The sequence below is a fragment of the Musa acuminata genome, chromosome BXJ3-9 (genome assembly GCF_036884655.1).
Source record: "Musa acuminata AAA Group cultivar baxijiao chromosome BXJ3-9, Cavendish_Baxijiao_AAA, whole genome shotgun sequence".
In the NCBI taxonomy this organism is placed as follows: Eukaryota; Viridiplantae; Streptophyta; class Magnoliopsida; order Zingiberales; family Musaceae; genus Musa; species Musa acuminata.
Window position 1 is genome coordinate 34,062,202 of NC_088357.1, and position 18,214 is coordinate 34,080,415.

An 18,214-nucleotide genomic window follows, 5' to 3' on the forward strand; every position below is an offset into this window, starting at 1 on the left:
ATTCTTTTTAAATAAATCAATAACTTAAATATATAATTATATTAAATAAATTCATTAAAAATTGAATATTATTGGTGCATGTACTATGCGATCAATCAGATATCTTTTTAAAAATTTAATCTCTTTTAGTGAAATAAACATCCATATAAAAGAAACTGAGTAAATCAGATCTTAAATTACGTTTCTTTAATCCATACTTAAACTCCCATGAAATATGTTTTCACAAGTAATGCATTAATAGATATACACAAGTATCTTGATTATTCATAAAAAATTTTGAGAATTCATCTAGGGCCATGACCATCTACAAATTCTCTCATATTCTCTCATATAAAAAAGTCCCCTATTAGGGATGTATCTAGAGTCATATTTCACAAAAAAAAAATACTATCTCAGGTCTCTTTCAAACCTATACTATTCCTATATGTATATGTAGGAACACTAATCACCATAGCGATGTGGTTTGAGATAAATTTCATATCTATATATACTAAAGTGCTAACCATTATACTTATTAGCTAACCAATCAATTGTTATTGCCACATTGTATCTCCTTTATAGAATTTCCATCGTAGAGGCTAGGTTACCATCATCGGAAGGCTCATTTTAGGCAAACACTTATTTCCCTCGATACTAGGACCTTACTCCTATTTAGGTCTTTAGTAAGACAACCAATTGGACTATTATCAATTTTAACATAAAATATAGAAATAGCATAATGAGATTCTAGCCATCTAACATATTTTTATCTACTCATTTTAGTATTTATAATTTTTTTTTTATAAAAATCTATTATAGTTTTACCATCACAATGAATATAAACATGAGAAGTAGGGCTTCAGATCATAGAAAGAGTAGAATCAAATACAAAACTCCATCGATATAAGCGGTGTTAGGTGCTACAAGCTCAACTTTCATAGTACTTTTGATAATAATAGTTTGTTTAGTTAATTGCTAAGATATAACATTTCACTAAAAGAAATATATATCTAGATGTCGATTTAATATCTAAATAATAAAAAAATCTAATTAATATCACTATAACATTTAAGAATTGAAGGATATAATACAAAGTTAAGTCCATAATCAAAAGTATTCTTAAGGTATCTAAAAATTTGTCCAAGAGCATTCTAGTGAGCCAAACTTAAGTTACTAGTATATCTAGTAAGTTTGGATACAACAAAGAAATATTATATCTAGTCTTATTTGATAGATAGAGAAGAGATCCAATAAATTGAGAGCTTTTTTTTTATTTAACAAGATGAATATTTAGATCATAAAGAGGGGAGATAGATGAAAATAATCATAATATCTAAATTTTTAATTAATTTTTTAATATAATAAGTTGTGATAATGATATAGAATTAGAAGATTTCTTGATTTTTATTCCTAAGATGATATTAGCTTTACCAAGATCTTTTATACCAAAGTGATAAGATAAGAATGATTTAATCTCTAAGATTATATCTAAATCTAAAGCGAGAATTATGATATCATCAACAACTTACAGATAAGAGAGAGAAGGATAGATTTATTCTCTATCTTTTTATAATATAGACAATTATCAGATTCATTGATTTGAAATCCAAAAAAATAAAAGCACAAAATCAAATTTTTTTGCTACTACTTAGATGCTTGCGAGTTTGTATAGGGATTGGATCATATTGCACACTTTTTCTTCTTGTCTAAGCACGATAAATCCTAGATTGATTCATGTATATCTCTTCTTCTAGCTCTCCATGTAAAAAGATAATCTTCTTATCCATTTGATGATTATGAAGTTTATAAATGGAAGCAAAAGCAAGTAAAACATGGATGGTAGTAATATGTCAAAATAATGAATGTTATCATTTTATCAAAAACCTTGAGCAACAAGCCTTGTATTTTTTAATTGTACTATCGATCCTAATATTTTTCTTGAAAATTCACTTACAAATTATGGATTCTATTTTATTAGTGTGATTACTAATTATGGATTTTATTTTACTATTAACCCCCTTTTTTCATAAAGAAATATTAGGAAAGCACATAGCTCCTGAACTTAATGTTAGGATCGAGTTGGCACTAAGAGGGGGGGGGGGGGAGGGGTGTGAATTAGTGCTTTCGATAAAACCGACATTGATTCAAATGTTCGTTTGATAAAGCTTGTATCCGAAAAAGTGTTTAAACTTGAAAATGTTCGTAAGTGATTGAGGGTAGTAAGTAAGTAAATCAGTGAGTGATGAGAATGAAAAGCATGAAAAAATGACATAGAAAGAAAGTATACTGGATTTATAGTGGTTCGATCATCATGACCTACATCCACTTCTGATTCCTCCTCCGTTGAGGCCACCGGCATCCATTAATGGTCTTCCTTCAATGGCAAAAACCAACCACCCTCTTACAATACTTTCTCATTTTCACGGGTTTAAGAGACAACTCTTACAAGCCTCACACTTCTCTCGAATGATCACACTTTCGTTGCTCTTTCATACAAGATTTTTGTTCACACTTTCGTTGCTCTTTCATATAGGAAAGGGTGGGGTATTTATAGGCCATAATGGTTTCAGAAATGGAGCCAAAAAATATCTCATCGTTGGTTTTCGGGGTACTAGCAACACCACCATAATTTTTGGGCAGTACCACGACTTATAGATTGACACTGGGTGGTACCATCGCCTAGGTGGTACAATTGCCTGACAAAGCCTCGGAGATCGGGCTTTGACGGTTCCACCACCTAATAGGGTGGTACCACTGCTTGGTAGCATTAACTATCGATGGTACCACCACCCAGACCACTTGGGAGGCTGAGCCCCAAGCGGTTCCATCACCTGACGTGGCTCTAAGTGGCTGAATGAGTCATCCAACCAACCCAATTCAGCCTTATTAAAGGCATAATTGGTCTCTAATTGAGTTAGTAGGATTTCTTCCAAAACTAACTCGAATTGAAACCCTAACTACGATAATTAAGGCTAGACAATTATAATGCAAGCAATCCTAGTTGTCTGGCACATCAATTGTTTATCGAACTCTCAATGAACTTCCGGCGAACTCCCGACGATCTTCCAGCGAACTCTTGGCGAACTTTCGGCGAACTCCCAACGAACTTCTAGCGAGCTTTCACTGCATCGATGATCCTTCGGTGTATCCCTCGATTCATCCGGACCGATGCCCGATCATTGACTCTAACCCAACTTCTATTCTACTTTAATCATTTTACCTTTCTTACGATCATAATTTATCCTACATCACTTATCTCAACATTTGAATTAGATCATTAATTCACCAATTGATTTCATCATTAAAATCTGAGATTCAATAATCTTCTCCTTTTTTATGATGATAACCAATTAATGACGGAGTTAATCATAACTCCCCCTATCTATATGCCATATTGAGATAAGACAAACTTAAATTTCAAAAGGAATAATAACCTTTGAATTCAAGTAAAATAATTTTGATCATAGTGATCAAAATCAAAAATTTAAGTTATCAAATCATAGCATGCACAATTTCATCACTTCATGCACGATAATAAATCAACATCACTTTAGCATGACCTATATGATATTGAAGCATTCATCACTTCATGTATGATAGCAAAATTAATATCATTTTGGCATGAAATTCATGGTACTAAAACATTTATATTTTCAATCATTTTGGGTATAACATACTAAAGCACCATTTATCACTTCATGCATGATACCACATTCAACATCATTTTGGTATAATTTAAACATTCATCGTTTCTCTCCCTTTATTATCAATAAAAAAGAGAATCATTTAATAATTTATGCAAGTATTTTAAATTATTCAAGTAAGTTTTACACTAATTTATCTAAGCTAGCAAATTCATGAAATGAGAAGTTAAGTAAAAACATTGGATAATAACTACTTTTGCTTCTTGAAATGAACAAGCTAGCATTTTTGCTTTTAGATGTGCAAACACTTTTTTGGTTCTTCTTGAGATGTGCAAATTTCTTTCTTCCTTTTATCATAAAAATAAGAATAAGGGAGGAATTCATTCACCACAAGAAAAATCAAGAACCAAATATATGAAAAAAATAAGTTTCATTGAATCAAGTTTCTACTTTTGAAAAAGAAAGGATTCATCATAAAAGATCAAAATGTTCTTGAATCTCGGATTTTGATGATGAAGTCAATTGATGGGTTAATTGATCTAATCCATATTATTGAGTTAAGTGTACAGGATTAACTACAATAGCTTGAAGACATAAAGCAAGTCTACCGGAGTCAAGTTCGATGGGTGTTCGAAAGTCTGCCGAAAGTCCGAAGAATTATCAGAAGTGTTGCCGGAACCAACCGAGAAGGAATCAGGGACTTGCCGAAGTTTTTAAAAGTCTGCCGAAGAGATCGTCAGAGGTTCACGGAGATCACCGAGAAGGTTCGGCTACTTGCCAAAGATTTGTTGAACTCGCCACAAGACCGGGAGCCTGTTGGGAGTCCGCCGGAAGAAATCCGAGGGTGTAAAGGAAGTCTGCTAGAAAGCTCACCGGAAGGAAACTCGACGTTGCCAGTTAAAAACCTACTTAGGACTATGTCTTAATTGCGTAGTTTGTATGTAATTAGGGTTAGGATTAACGGTTAATCCTATAACCCGGTTAGGGGCCAACTAGGCCCTAATATAGACTGGTTTGGGCCAAATTAGGAGCCCAACCAGTGACCCATAAGGTCAGGCGGTGGCACCACCCAGAACTCGAGAGTTCCGACGGTGGCACCGTCAGTACACTGTTAGTGTCAGACACTGATAGGTGGTGGCACCGCCAGCACTAGGAACCCAAAAGTAATTCAAATTTGGAGCCTAAATTTGAATTCTCTTGGGGCCTATAAATACCCCTCAATTCTCAGCAGAGACAACACCTTTTTGAGAAGTTAGAGATTGAGAAAAAGCTTTAGCAAAGTCTTATTTTCAATAGCTTAAGTGTTCACCTCCCTCTTTCTCTTTGAAAAATCTGTAAGAGTGTGAACCACTTATAAAAAGGTTGAAAGTGGGATATTTGGTCATTCCCCTTCAAAGTGATTTGCTAGTGGAAGCTGGGAGCCTCATCGAAGAAGGCTTTGCAAGTGGATGTAGGTCATTTGACCAAACCACTTTACATTGTGGTGTTCCTTGAATGTGTGAGTGTTTAATTTTCTGAACCACTTATCTTCTTAACAGCAAATTGTTCGATTTTCTTCTCTCCACTCTTGACTTCCTTTACTCGAGCTATTTTAGCTAAGTTATCCTTCATCGAATCGAAATCTCTACACATTTACGAAATCGATTTCAAACTTACGAGTTTTAATCCGCTGCACTAATTCACCGCCCCCCCCCCCCCGCTCTTAGTGCTGCTCCGATCCTAATAATTGGTATCAAAGCAAGGCTCACTCTTATATTTGGTTTAATACCTAAGAGAGATGACTTACTCCAGTATGCAAGAGGGTCACTCTATTACACGTCCACCTATGTTTAATGGGTCGGATTACACGTATTGGAAGACTCGTTTGAGGATCTTCCTTATTTCCATAGATTTTGAGCTTTGGACTATTGCTGAAAATGGATTTCAAAAATCTTCTATTCCAATAAGCGAATGGAATGAATCGAAGAAGAAGGTTTTTGTTTTAAACGCAAAGGCTATGAATGCCTTATTTTGTGCACTTGAAAAAAATGAATTTAATCGTGTTTCGATTTGTGATTCGGCTTTTGATATTTGGAGAACTCTTGAGGTCACTCATGAAGGCACTAGCCGAGTGAAAGAGTCCAAAATCAACATTCTTGTGCATTCTTACAAACTTTTCCGAATGAAACCAAGTGAGTCTATCGGAAATATGTACACCCGTTTCACGGATGTCATCAATGGACTCAAAGCTCTTGGTAAAGGTTTTTTAAACTTTGAATTAGTAACTAAAATTTTAAGATCCCTTCCAAAGAGTTGGGATCCAAAAATTATGACCATTCAAGAGGCCAAGGACCTTAAAACATTTCCTCTCGAAGAACTTATTGGGTCTCTTATGACCTACGAAATGACGTGTCATACTCATGAAGTGCTCGAGAACCCTCTTCCAAAGAATAAGAAGGATATGACACTTAGAACACAAGAAGATCACTTAAAAGAAATATCAAGTGATGAGGACAGTGACGATGACATTGCACTTTTAACTCAAAATTTTAAAAAATTTATAAGAAAGAATAAATTTAAAAATGACACCAAAAATAAACTTGAACATAAAAAGGACCAAGTAATATACTACGAATGTAAGAAGCCGGAGCACTTCAAAAATGAATGCCCCTAAGCCAAGAAGACGCAACCGAAGAAGAAGAAAGCTTTAAAAGCGACTTGGGACGACTCAAGTGATTTTGAGAATAAAGAAGCTAGCAATAAAGAGGAGACAAACTTCGCGCTAATTGCTTTAGGAGGAGAGATATGTGATTTAATCAATGAAGATTTATCTTTCGATGAACTTTTTATCGCTTTTCATGAATTATTTGATGAGTGTAGAACTATTAGTAAGAAGTTCAATCTATTAAAGAAAGAGCATGCCTTACTATAAAATAAGCTTGATAATCTTCAAACTCCTCCATGCACTAAGTGTGAACACTTAGAAGTAATAAAAGATGAGAATTTGTTACTTAAAGAGACCTTAAACAGGTTTAAGATCGGTAGCAAAGACTTGGACATGATACTTGCAAACAAGGGTCACGTCGCAAATAGAATTGGAATTGGTTTTGTGAGAGGATCTCACCAAAATCCTACCACCTTCATTAAAGGACCCACATTACATGTTTCACCTCATTTGAAATGCAACTTTTGTTGTAAATCCGGACATATTATTTACAAATGTCCATTTAAGAAAATTAGTCCACATAAGTTGATATGGGTTCCTAAAAGAACTATAAATAATTCAATAATGAATGACAAAATTAGTAGATCAATTTTTGAGGCACCCAAAATCAAATGGGTACCTAAAAACCATCCTCTTTTATAGATAAACTCACAAGCTAGGAGCAAGAGATGGTATCTTGATAGTGGATGCTCAAGGCATATGACCGGAGATCCATCTCATTTCTCTATGCTCACTAGCAAAGAAGAAGAGTATGTCACATTCGGAGACAACAACAAAGGTAAAATCATTGGCAAAGGAACCATATGTAACAAATCAAGTTTTTCAATTGATGATGTGTTGCTAGTTGATGGATTAAAACATAATCTCTTAAGTATTAGTCAATTATGCGATAAAGGTTACATTGTTAGATTTGAATCTAATGTGTGCATTATTGAAAAACCAAACAATAACATATCAATGATTGCCTTAAAACAAAATAATGTCTACACCATCAACCTTGATGAACTTAGTAATGAAATATGCTTTTTCGCTTTAAATGATGATGTTTGGCTTTGGCATAGGAGATTAGGCCATGCAAGTATGAAATTAATATCTAAGATTTCATCTAGAGAGTTAGTAGGAGGGATTCCCAATATGAAGTTTGTTAAGGACAAAGTGTGCGATGGTTGTCAATTAGGAAAACAAATGAAAACTAGTTTCAAACCAAAAAAATCAAATTAGCACCACTAGACTATTGCAATTGATCCATTTGGACTTATTCAGATCAATTGACACAATGAGTCTAGGAGGAAGCAAATATGCTTTCGTAATTGTAGATGACTATAGTAGATATACTTAGACTTATTTCTTGGCTCACAAAAGTGTTTGTTTCAAATGTTTCTCTAAATTTTGTAAACTTACTCAAAACAAAAAAGGCTTCATTATTTCATCAATTTGGAGTGATCACGGTGGCGAATTTCAAAATCGTGACTTCCAAAGTTTTTGTGAATCCAATGGATATAATCACAACTTCTCCACTCCGAGAAATCCTCAACAAAACGGGGTAGTTGAAAGAAAAAATAGAAATTTACAAGAAATAGCAAGAACCATGTTAAATGAACATAGTCTACCTAAGTATTTTTGAGTCGAAGTTATTAATACGGCTTGCTATGTCATGAATAGGGTTCTAATAAGACCATCTCTGTCAAAAACTCCATATGAATTATGGAATAACAAAAAATCAAATGTTTCTTATTTTAAAGTTTTTAGTTGTAAATGGTTTATTTTGAATGAAAATGATGCCTTAGGAAAATTTGATGCTAAATCCAATGAAGGCATCTTTCTTAGTTACTCTATCATTTCTAAGGCTTTTCGTATTTTTAACAAAAGAACCTTAGTTATAGAAGAGCCTATTCATGTAGTTTTTAATGAAATTTTCGAGTTAAAGAAAAATGATTTTGATGATGATCTTGGTTTTGATAATTTGAATTTAAATGAACCGTCTCCTCAAAACAGCAACTTGGATGCATCTTCTTCCGAAATTTTCTTACCCAAGGAATGGAAGTATGTAGATGCTCATCCAAAGGAGCTAATTATAGGAGATAAATCAAAAGGGGTTCAAACTCGTTCTTCCTTCAAGAATTTTTGTGCTAACGCCACATTCCTTTCTCAAATTGAACCTAAATGCATTGACAAAGCCTTGAAAGATGATTCATGGGTTTTTGCAATGCAAGAGGAATTGAATCAATTTGAGAAGAATGAGGTATGGAAGCTTGTTCTTAGACCTAGTGACCATTTAGTTATTGGTACTAAATGGGTCTTTAAAAACAAGCAAGATGAATGCGGTATCGTGGTTAGAAATAAGGCTAGACTAGTGGCCAAAGGTTTCAACCAAGAAGAAGGTATCGACTACAAAGAGACCTTCGCTCCTGTGACAAGATTAGAAGCCATTAGGATACTCCTTGCCTATGCTAATAGTAATAATTTTAAACTATTTCAAATGGATGTCAAAAGTGCTTTCTTGAATGATTTTATTTCCGAAAAAGTGTATGTTGAACAACCTCCCGAATTTAAAAATTCTCTTCTTCCTAATCATGTATTTAAATTAACTAAGGCTCTCTATGGCTTAAAACAAGCTCCTAGAGCTTGGTATGAAAGGCTTAGTTCCTTTCTTATTTTAAATAATTTTACAAAAGACAAGGTTGAGACTACATTATTTATCAAACATTTTAAAAATAATTTTCTTATTGTTTAAATTATGTTGACGATATTATTTTTGGTTCTTCGGATGAATCACTATGTGAATCATTTGCCAAGTGTATGAGTCATGAATTTGAAATGAGACTAATGGGAGAATTAACCTTCTTTTTAGGATTACAAATTAAACAACTTAGTGATGGTATATTTCTTAATCAATCTAAATATAAATTAGAATTGTTAAAATGATTTAACATGGATGGTTCAAAAGCGATAAACACTCCTATGAGTACTTCCACTAAGTTAGATATGGATGAAAATGGTGAAAATTTTGATCAAAAAATATACAGGGGAATGATAGGTAGTTTACTTTACCTCACCACAACTAGACCGGATATCATGTTTAATGTAGGACTTTGCGCAAGGTTTCAATCTAATCCTAAATTATCTCATCTTAAAAGTATTAAAAGAATCTTTAGATATCTTAAAGGAACTTCTAATTTAGGATTATGGTATCCAAAATCTGATAAATTCGATTTAATAGCTTATGCAGATGCCGATTTTGGCAGATGCAAGATAGATAGAAAAAGCACATCCAGAATATGCCAATTTTTAGGACATGCACTTGTTTCTTGGACTTCCAAGAAATAAAATTCGGTTGCACTATCTATGGCAGAAGCCGAATACATAGCTGCAAGTGCATGCTGTGCACAAGTTGTTTGGCTGAAGAATACATTGGAAGACTATGAAATTTACTTGAAGAACATTCCCATAAAATGTGATAATACAAGTGTCATTTGTCTTACCAAAAATCTAATTCAACACTCTAGAACTAAGCATATTGACATTAGGCATCATTTTATACACGATTATGTCTTTAATAATAATGTCATTCTAGAATTTATTGATACAAAGCATCAATTAGTGAATATTTTTACAAAAACCTTAAATGAAGATTAATTTGACTTTATTAGAAGGGAATTAGGCATGTTGAATTGTCCTTATGAATGAGCTTGATTGAATATATTTTTTAAAATTTTTTATCCTCTTTTTAGTTTTCATGGATTTAACTTTGGTGCTTTCATTGAAGATTGAATTCTTCCTTTTTTTATTTTGAATGACATCTTAAAGAGCGATCCAAGACACTATCCTATCTTGAATTAAACACTTCTTAAAACAAAAAAAAAGGAAGGAAAAAATCATTCTTAGCACGCCAACGGTGGCACCGTCAAAACCGACGGTAGCACCACCTGGGCGCTCGGTCCCTAGGCGGTGGCACTGCTCGGATTGGCGGTGGCACCGCCCGAGAAACCCCATATAAATAGGTGAGTTAGGGTCGGCGATGGAACTGCCCCCAACCCGTGAGAACCCTCCCTAGAACTCCTACAAAACCTTCTAAACATTTATCACCCTCATTCTAACCTCTATAAGCCTAAGAGAGGGATTCTTTTTGGATCAAGCTCTCTACCTCCCAAGGAAATCTTTATAAGGTAAGATCTGAAATTTTTCTTTCTTCCTCTCATTATTTGACCTATTCTTTATAGTTCTTTCTTGATTTATCATCTTGATTAGATATGACTCCTAAGAGATCATCAAGAACCAAAGAGAAGAGGGTGGAAGGAGATTCCTACGACCAAAACCTTTTTAGATCCAATAAAGTAGCTCTTAGGTTTCCTAATTTCGAAACAAGAACAATACATAAGGGTAAACATGTTGATCTAGATGAATTTGGAAACCTAGAACCCATTAGATGGTTTGCACATTTAGATACGTTATCTCTCCTACAAATCAATGAACCAATTTATCCTAGGTTAGTTAGGTTATTTTATGCAAACTTATATGTGAATAATGATAACTTAACTACCTACCTCTTAGGAACACAAATTCAAATCTTTGATAGCACTATATGTGAGCTAATTGGAATTACCGAAAAGGATAGGGGTTGTTATTTTAGAAATAAATGGGATATCAATGCAATCATAGCAACTTACTCCGAAGCCTTAGAAATTATTTTTTCAAATCTGAACCTAGGCATGATTCCCAAAAGTTACGAGCACTTGTTGCCCTTTAACTCTAAATTTCTTTATCACATCATGATAAGCATCCTACTTCCTAACAATTTCATCATGATGAGATTAGTCAAATAAAGTTAAGTACTATGTATTGGATTATGACCGACCAACATAATTGTTTTGGATACTTAATCCGGTAACATATGTAGGACATAATAACTAAAGACACAATGTTACCATATGTGGGGTTAGTCACTCGATTAATACTTGCCCATAATATTTGTGTCTCACCCGATGAAGAAATAATCCAAGTCGATCGATTTAACACTATCAACAGAAACCTACTCAAAAGATTTAGGTGCACTTTTAGCAATGATATATAGATTAGGCAACCTAGAAGGACTGATCTAGTTCTCCCACCAATAGAACACCCTGAAACACCCATTTTTAGGAGAAATGAATCTCCTCCTCCTAGTCCCTTTGGTGCAGCACCTTCAAAATCAGCTCCTACTTCATCTTTTGAAGATCCCATTATGGTAGAATTAAATTAGATCAAGTCACAACAAGAGCAACTCAAATCACAGCAAGTGCAAATTTAATTACAGCAAGTTGAAATTTTGAGGGAACTACGACAAATGAACCAAAAGATAGATGCCATGTATAGGAACTATAGATTTCCTCCTAAGGAATAATCAATGTGTTTTCTTATTATGCTACCTTGACATGCGATGTTGGATGTTTCTATCCAAAATTTTATCAATATTTTGACGGCACCTTCATGTTTTTTTGGATGAATTGTTCAATCTTAATGCCAAGTTGAATCTTTGTCAATTTCATCATCTCCTTTTTGTATGAATGCTGAATTTTTCTTATGAGATGAATTTTGTATGATCTTATGAATGCTGAATTTTGTATGATCGATCTTAATGCTGAATTTTTTTTTTTATGAGATGATTTTATGATCACAAATTGTATACTTAAAACCTCATCTTCTTTTGTTGATGACAAAGGGGGAGAAGAATGAGCAAAAGACTGATGACTTATGCAAATATGATAGCATGACTTATATGTATTGCAAAAGCCTATATGTTGTATAATGCAATGAAAAATGTCTTATATGCATCGCAAATTTTTTTGAGAATATTGCAATATGAAAGTTTTTAGATTGGTTGTCGTTTGATCTCATAATCATAGGAAATCATGCCTTGTATTTATATCATGAGATTCATTTTAAACTTTCATATCTCTTGTCGAAATGATAATTGTCTTTTATCATTCGACTTGGAAAATAATTTTCATTTGAAATTATGAGAAATATGAAGTTTCATATATGCTCATGCTTAAAGAGAATAACAATAAGTTCAACAGATAGAACTTATCAGTTTAGGCTTGAATTCAAAGAGATTGAATTCAAGTGTTTTTATCTTCTCATTATATGGCATATAGATAGGGGGATTTATGTTTAACTCCGTCATCAATTGATTGTCATTATCAAAAAGGGGAAGATTGTTGAATCTCAGATTTTGATGATGAAGTCAATTGATGGGTTAATTGATCTAATCCATATTATAGAGTTAAGTATGTAAGATTAACTACGATAGCTTAAAGACATAAAGCAAGTCTACCATAGTCAAGTTTGATGGGTGTTCGAGACTCCGTCGAAAGTCCGAAGAATTATCGGAAGTGCTGCCGGAACTAACCGAGAAGGAATCAGGGACTTGCCGAAGTTTTCAAAAGTCCATCGAAGAGATCGTCGGAGGTTCGCGGAGATCACCGAGAAGGTTCGGCTACTTGCCAAAGATTTGCTGAACTCGCCACAAGACCGGGAGCCTGTCGGGAGTCCGCCGGAAGAAATCCGAGGGTGTATCGGAAGTCCGCTAGAAAGCTCACCGGAAGGAAACTCGACGTTGCCAGTTAAAAACCTACTTAGGACTATGTCTTAATTGTGTAGTTTGCATATAATTAGGATTATGATTAAGGATTAATCCTATAACCTGGTTAGGGGCCAACTGGGCCCTAATATAAACTGGTTTGGGCCAAATTAGGAGCTCGACTAATGACCCGTAAGGTCAGGCGGTGACACCGCCTAGAACCCGAAAGGTCGGGTAGTGGTATCGTCGGACTAGGCGGTGGCACCGCCCAGCACCCGGTCGGACTGGGCGGTGGCACCACCCAGAACCCGAGAGTTCCGGCGGTGGCACCGCCAGTACATTGTCAGTGTCAGACACTAACAGGCGGTGGCACCACTAGCATATGGAACTAAAAAGTAATTCAAATTTGGAGCCCAAATTTGAATCCTCTTGGGGCCTATAAATACCCCTCAATTCTCAGCAGAGACAACACCTTTTTGAGAAGTTAGAGATTGAGAAAAAGCTTTAGCAAAGTCTTGTTTTCAATAGCTTAAGTGTTCACCTCCCTCTTTCTCTTTAAAAAATCTATAAGAGTGTGAACCATTTGTAAAAAAGTTGTAAGAGGAGTATTTGGTCCTTCCCCTTCAAAGTGATTTGCTAGTGGAAGTTGCGAGCCTTATCGAAGAAGGCTTCGTAAGTGATTTACATTGTGGTGTTCCTTGAATGTGTGAGTGTTTAATTTTCTGAATCACTTATCTTCTTAGCAGCAAATTGTTCGGTTTTTTTCTCTCCACTCATGACTTCCTTTACTCGAGCTATTTTAGCTAAGTCATCCTTCATCGAATCGAAATTTTTACACATTTACAAAATCGATTTCAAACTTACGAGTTTTAATCCATTGCACTAATTCACCTCCCCCCCTCTTAGTGCTGCTTCGATCCTAACAAATATACATACTATAAATTCATCAATCAAATCTCTTTTCTTGTAAATAGAAGGAAGAAGGATTCATAGGAAATGATTATCACATAAAAGATCAAGTATAGCAAAAATCCATAAAACTTCAAGAAAGTGACACAAAATGATCTCAATAAAGAGATAGCTCAATTTTTAAAAGTTGAGAAATCCAAAAAATATATTAAGGAATTCATGCATTTGGAAGATTTAACATGTCTAATTCTCTTCTAATAAAATCAAAGTATTCCTTTTATAAAAATAACTATTAATTGATGTTTAGTATTAATAAATTCTTAATATATATCATGATTATTAATATGATCTCTAATAAAATGATGTCTAATATTAATATGTTTAGTTCTAGAGTATTGAATGAGATTTTTTGTTAAACATATTGTACTAGTATTATCATATTTTATAGGTATAATTTTTAAGTGAATCCTATAATCTTCTAAAGTGTTTTTCATCCATATCACTTGTGTACAACATGCACCTACTACTATATATTTAGCTTTGATTGTAGATAATGCAACCGAGTTTTGTTTCTTGGAAGACCAAGAGATAAGTGCATGATCTAAGAGTTAACACGTTCTAGATGTACTTTTTCTATTTATTTGATAACTAGCAAAATCAACATCGACATAAGCAAGTAACTCAAAGTTTTTGAATTTTGGATACCATAATCATAGATTAGGAGTTCCTTTTAGATATCTAAAAATTCTTTTAACAACTTTTAAGTGATATTGCTTAGGATTAGATTAAAATTTAGCACACAGTCCAACACTAAACATAATCTCAGGTTTAGTTGCTGTGAGGTATAATAAACTACTTATTATACACCTATAAATCTTTTGATCAAAGCATTCTCCATTAATGTCCATATCTAATTTTGTAAAAATGCTCATTGGTATATTAATAGCTTTAGCACTATCCATATTAAATCATTTCAATAAATCTAAACTATACTTAGTTTGACTAAAAAAAATTTCATCACTTAATTATTTAATTTATAATCCTAAGAAAAAAATTAATTAACCCATTAAGCTTATTTTAAACTCTTGACTAATATTTTTGGCAAACGATTCATACAAAGATTCATTTGAAGAACCACAAATGATATCATCAACATATATTTGGATAATGAAAAAATTATTTTCAAAATATTTAATAAATAATATAGTATCAATCTTGCATTTCATAAAATTATTTTGAATAAGGAAAGAACTAAGCCTCTCATACCAAGCCCAAGGGGCTTGTTTTAATCTATAGAGAGCCTTAGACAACTTAAACACATGATTCAAAAAAATTACATTTTAAAATCTAGGTGGTTGTTTAACATAAACTTCTTCGAAAATAAAACCATTAAAAAAATTACTTTTAATATTTATTTGAAATAATTTAAAATTATTACAACTATCATAGATAAGGAAAATCCTTATAACTTCAAGTCTAGCCACAGGAGCGAAGATTTCTTCATAATCGATACCTTCTTCTTAGTTGAAACTTTTAGCTACTAGTATAGCCTTGTTTCTAACCACGATACCAAGTTCATTTTTCTTGTTTCTAAAGACCCATTTAGTACCAATTACCAAATGTTCACTAGGTCTAGGAACAATCTTCTATACCTCATTTCTCTCAAATTGATTTAATTCTTAATATATTGTAAAGCCCCATGAATCATCTTTTAGGACTTCGCCAATGCATTTAGGTTCAATTTGAGATAAAAAAACTGCATTTGCATAAATTTTTTTCAAAGAAGAATGAGTTTGAATACCTTTTGATGTGTCTCCAATGATTAGCTCCTTAGGATAAGCATCTACGTACTTCCAATCCTTAGGTAAGAATTTTTCGGGAGAAGATGCATCTAAGTTGCTTAGGGGAGTAGAGTGTTCATTCAAATTTAAAGCATCAAAATTAAAATCATCATAAAAATTATTTTTCTTAAATTCGGGAAGCTCATTAAAAATAATATGAATGGATTCCTCTATAACCAAAGTTCTTTTATTAAAGACACAAATGACTTTAGAAATAGAGAAATAACCAAGAAAAATACTTTCATCAGATTTAGCATTAAATTTTCCTAAGGTAACTTTTTTATTTAAAACAAAATATTTATAACCGAAAACTTTAAAATACGAAATATTAGGTCTTTTATTATTCCATAATTCAAAGAGAGTTTTGGAAAATAATGGTCTTACGAGAACCCTGTTCATGACATAGTATATCGTGTTAACTGATTCGACCCAAAAATATTTAGGTAGGCTATGATCATTTAACATGGTTCTTACCATTTCTTGTAAGCTCCTATTTTTTTCTTTCAACTACTTCATTTTGTTATATATTTCTTGGAGTAGAGAAATTATGGTTGTACCCATTTGACTCACAAAAATTTTAAAAATCACGGTTTTAAAATTTAGTACCGTGATCACTACGAATAGATGAAATCATAAAACCCTTTTTGTTTTGAACAAGTTTACAAAATTTCGAGAAATATTTAAAACAATCACTTTTGTGAGCCAAAAAGTATGTCAAAGTTTATCTACTAAAAGCATCAATAATTATAAATGTATATTTACTACCTCCTAGGCTTGTTGTATCGGTCCAAATAAATCCATATAGATCAATTGTAGTGGTCTAGAGGTGCTTATTTGATTCGTTAATTCGAAACTATTTTTTATTTATTTTTCTATTTGATTTGTTGATTTGAAACTATTTTTTATTTATTTTTCTAATTGATATTCATCACAAACTTTGTCTTTGACCAACTTGATGCTATGCATTCCTCTTACAAGTTCTTTAGTTGAAATTTGATAAATTAGTTTCATGCTAGCATGACCTAATCTCCTATGACAAAACCATGCATCATTATCTAAAACCGAAAAACACGTTTCATCGTAAAAATCATCAATATTAATAGTATATACATTATTAGTTTTTAAGACAACCATAGATATATTTTTGTGTAGTATTTCAATGATACAAGCATTGATTCAAATTTGATAATATATCATTTATCACATAATTAACTAATACTTAGTAGATTATGTTTTAAACGATCTACTAATAACACATCTTCGTTCAAAAGATTTGATTTGTTACCTATATTTCTTTTGCCAATAATTTTTCCTTTGTTGTTGTCTCTGAAAGTGACAAATCCTTCATCTTGGCCAGTGAGCTTGTGATTATAGACATATCTACAAGAAAGAGGGTTTTCTTTTATGTAGCCATTTAATCTTGGGTCCTTCATAAATAGATCTACTTATCATTGAGTGATTTATGGTTCCTTTAGGAACCAAACTAATTTATGTAGATTATATTTTTTAAATAGACATTTGTAGGCAAAATGACCATATTTTTCATAAAAATTATATTTCTCGAGGTGAGACATATAATGTAGACCCTTTAACGAAGATAATTGACTTTTGTTAAGTGTTACTTGTTAGGATAAGTTGGCATTAAGAGGGGTGGGGGGTGAATTAGTGCTTATGATAAAAACGTCAGTTTTGAAAATCTTCATACGTTCGATGAAAACCGATATCGGAAAGATGTTAACTTGAAACACATTTGTAAGCATAATTAAAGTAAGAAATCATTTTGTAATTAAAGTGAAAAGCTTAAAGTAAATGCAAACCAAATTTTTATAGTGGTTCGATCGTTTGACCTAAATCCACTCCCGATTTCTCTTCACTCAAGGCTATCAGCTTCCACTATCGGTCTTCCTTCAATGAGTGAAGATCAACTATCCTCCTACAACCCCTTCTCATTTTCACGGGTTTAGGAGACAACCCTTACAAGTCTTACACCTCTCTTAGACTAAGCCCGAAACTTAAAGAGGAGAAGGACACTTAGCACTTTTTCAACTCAGTATAACAACCCCTTCTTGCTCAAATTCTTGCTTTGCCATGCAAGAATAGCTGGAGTATTTATAGACCCCAAATGGGTTTAAAATTAAAGCCAAAAAAGATCTCATCCCGAGTTTCCCGAGTCCTAGCGATACCATTGCTTGTGATTGGCGGTACCATCGCTTATAAGTTATGATGATAATCATGCATAGAATGATGTACTTAGATTTTTTGATTATACATGATTTTATGTTGCATGCAATAATATGATTGGTTCCTTTAATATTTATGTTGCATGCAAATGTAAAATACTTATAATTCTATGAATTCAAAAGTTATATCAATATGACATATTGATAGGGGTTAGTTTAAACTCCGTCATCAATTGATTACCATGATAAAAAAGGGAGAGATTGTTGAATCTTGAATTTTGATGATGAAACCAATTAATAATGTTATGATCTAATCTACGTTTTAAGTAACGCGGGGTTAGCTTCGATTAAGAGAGGCAAATTGATTAAAGTAGGAAAAATAAGAAGTTAGGCTAGAA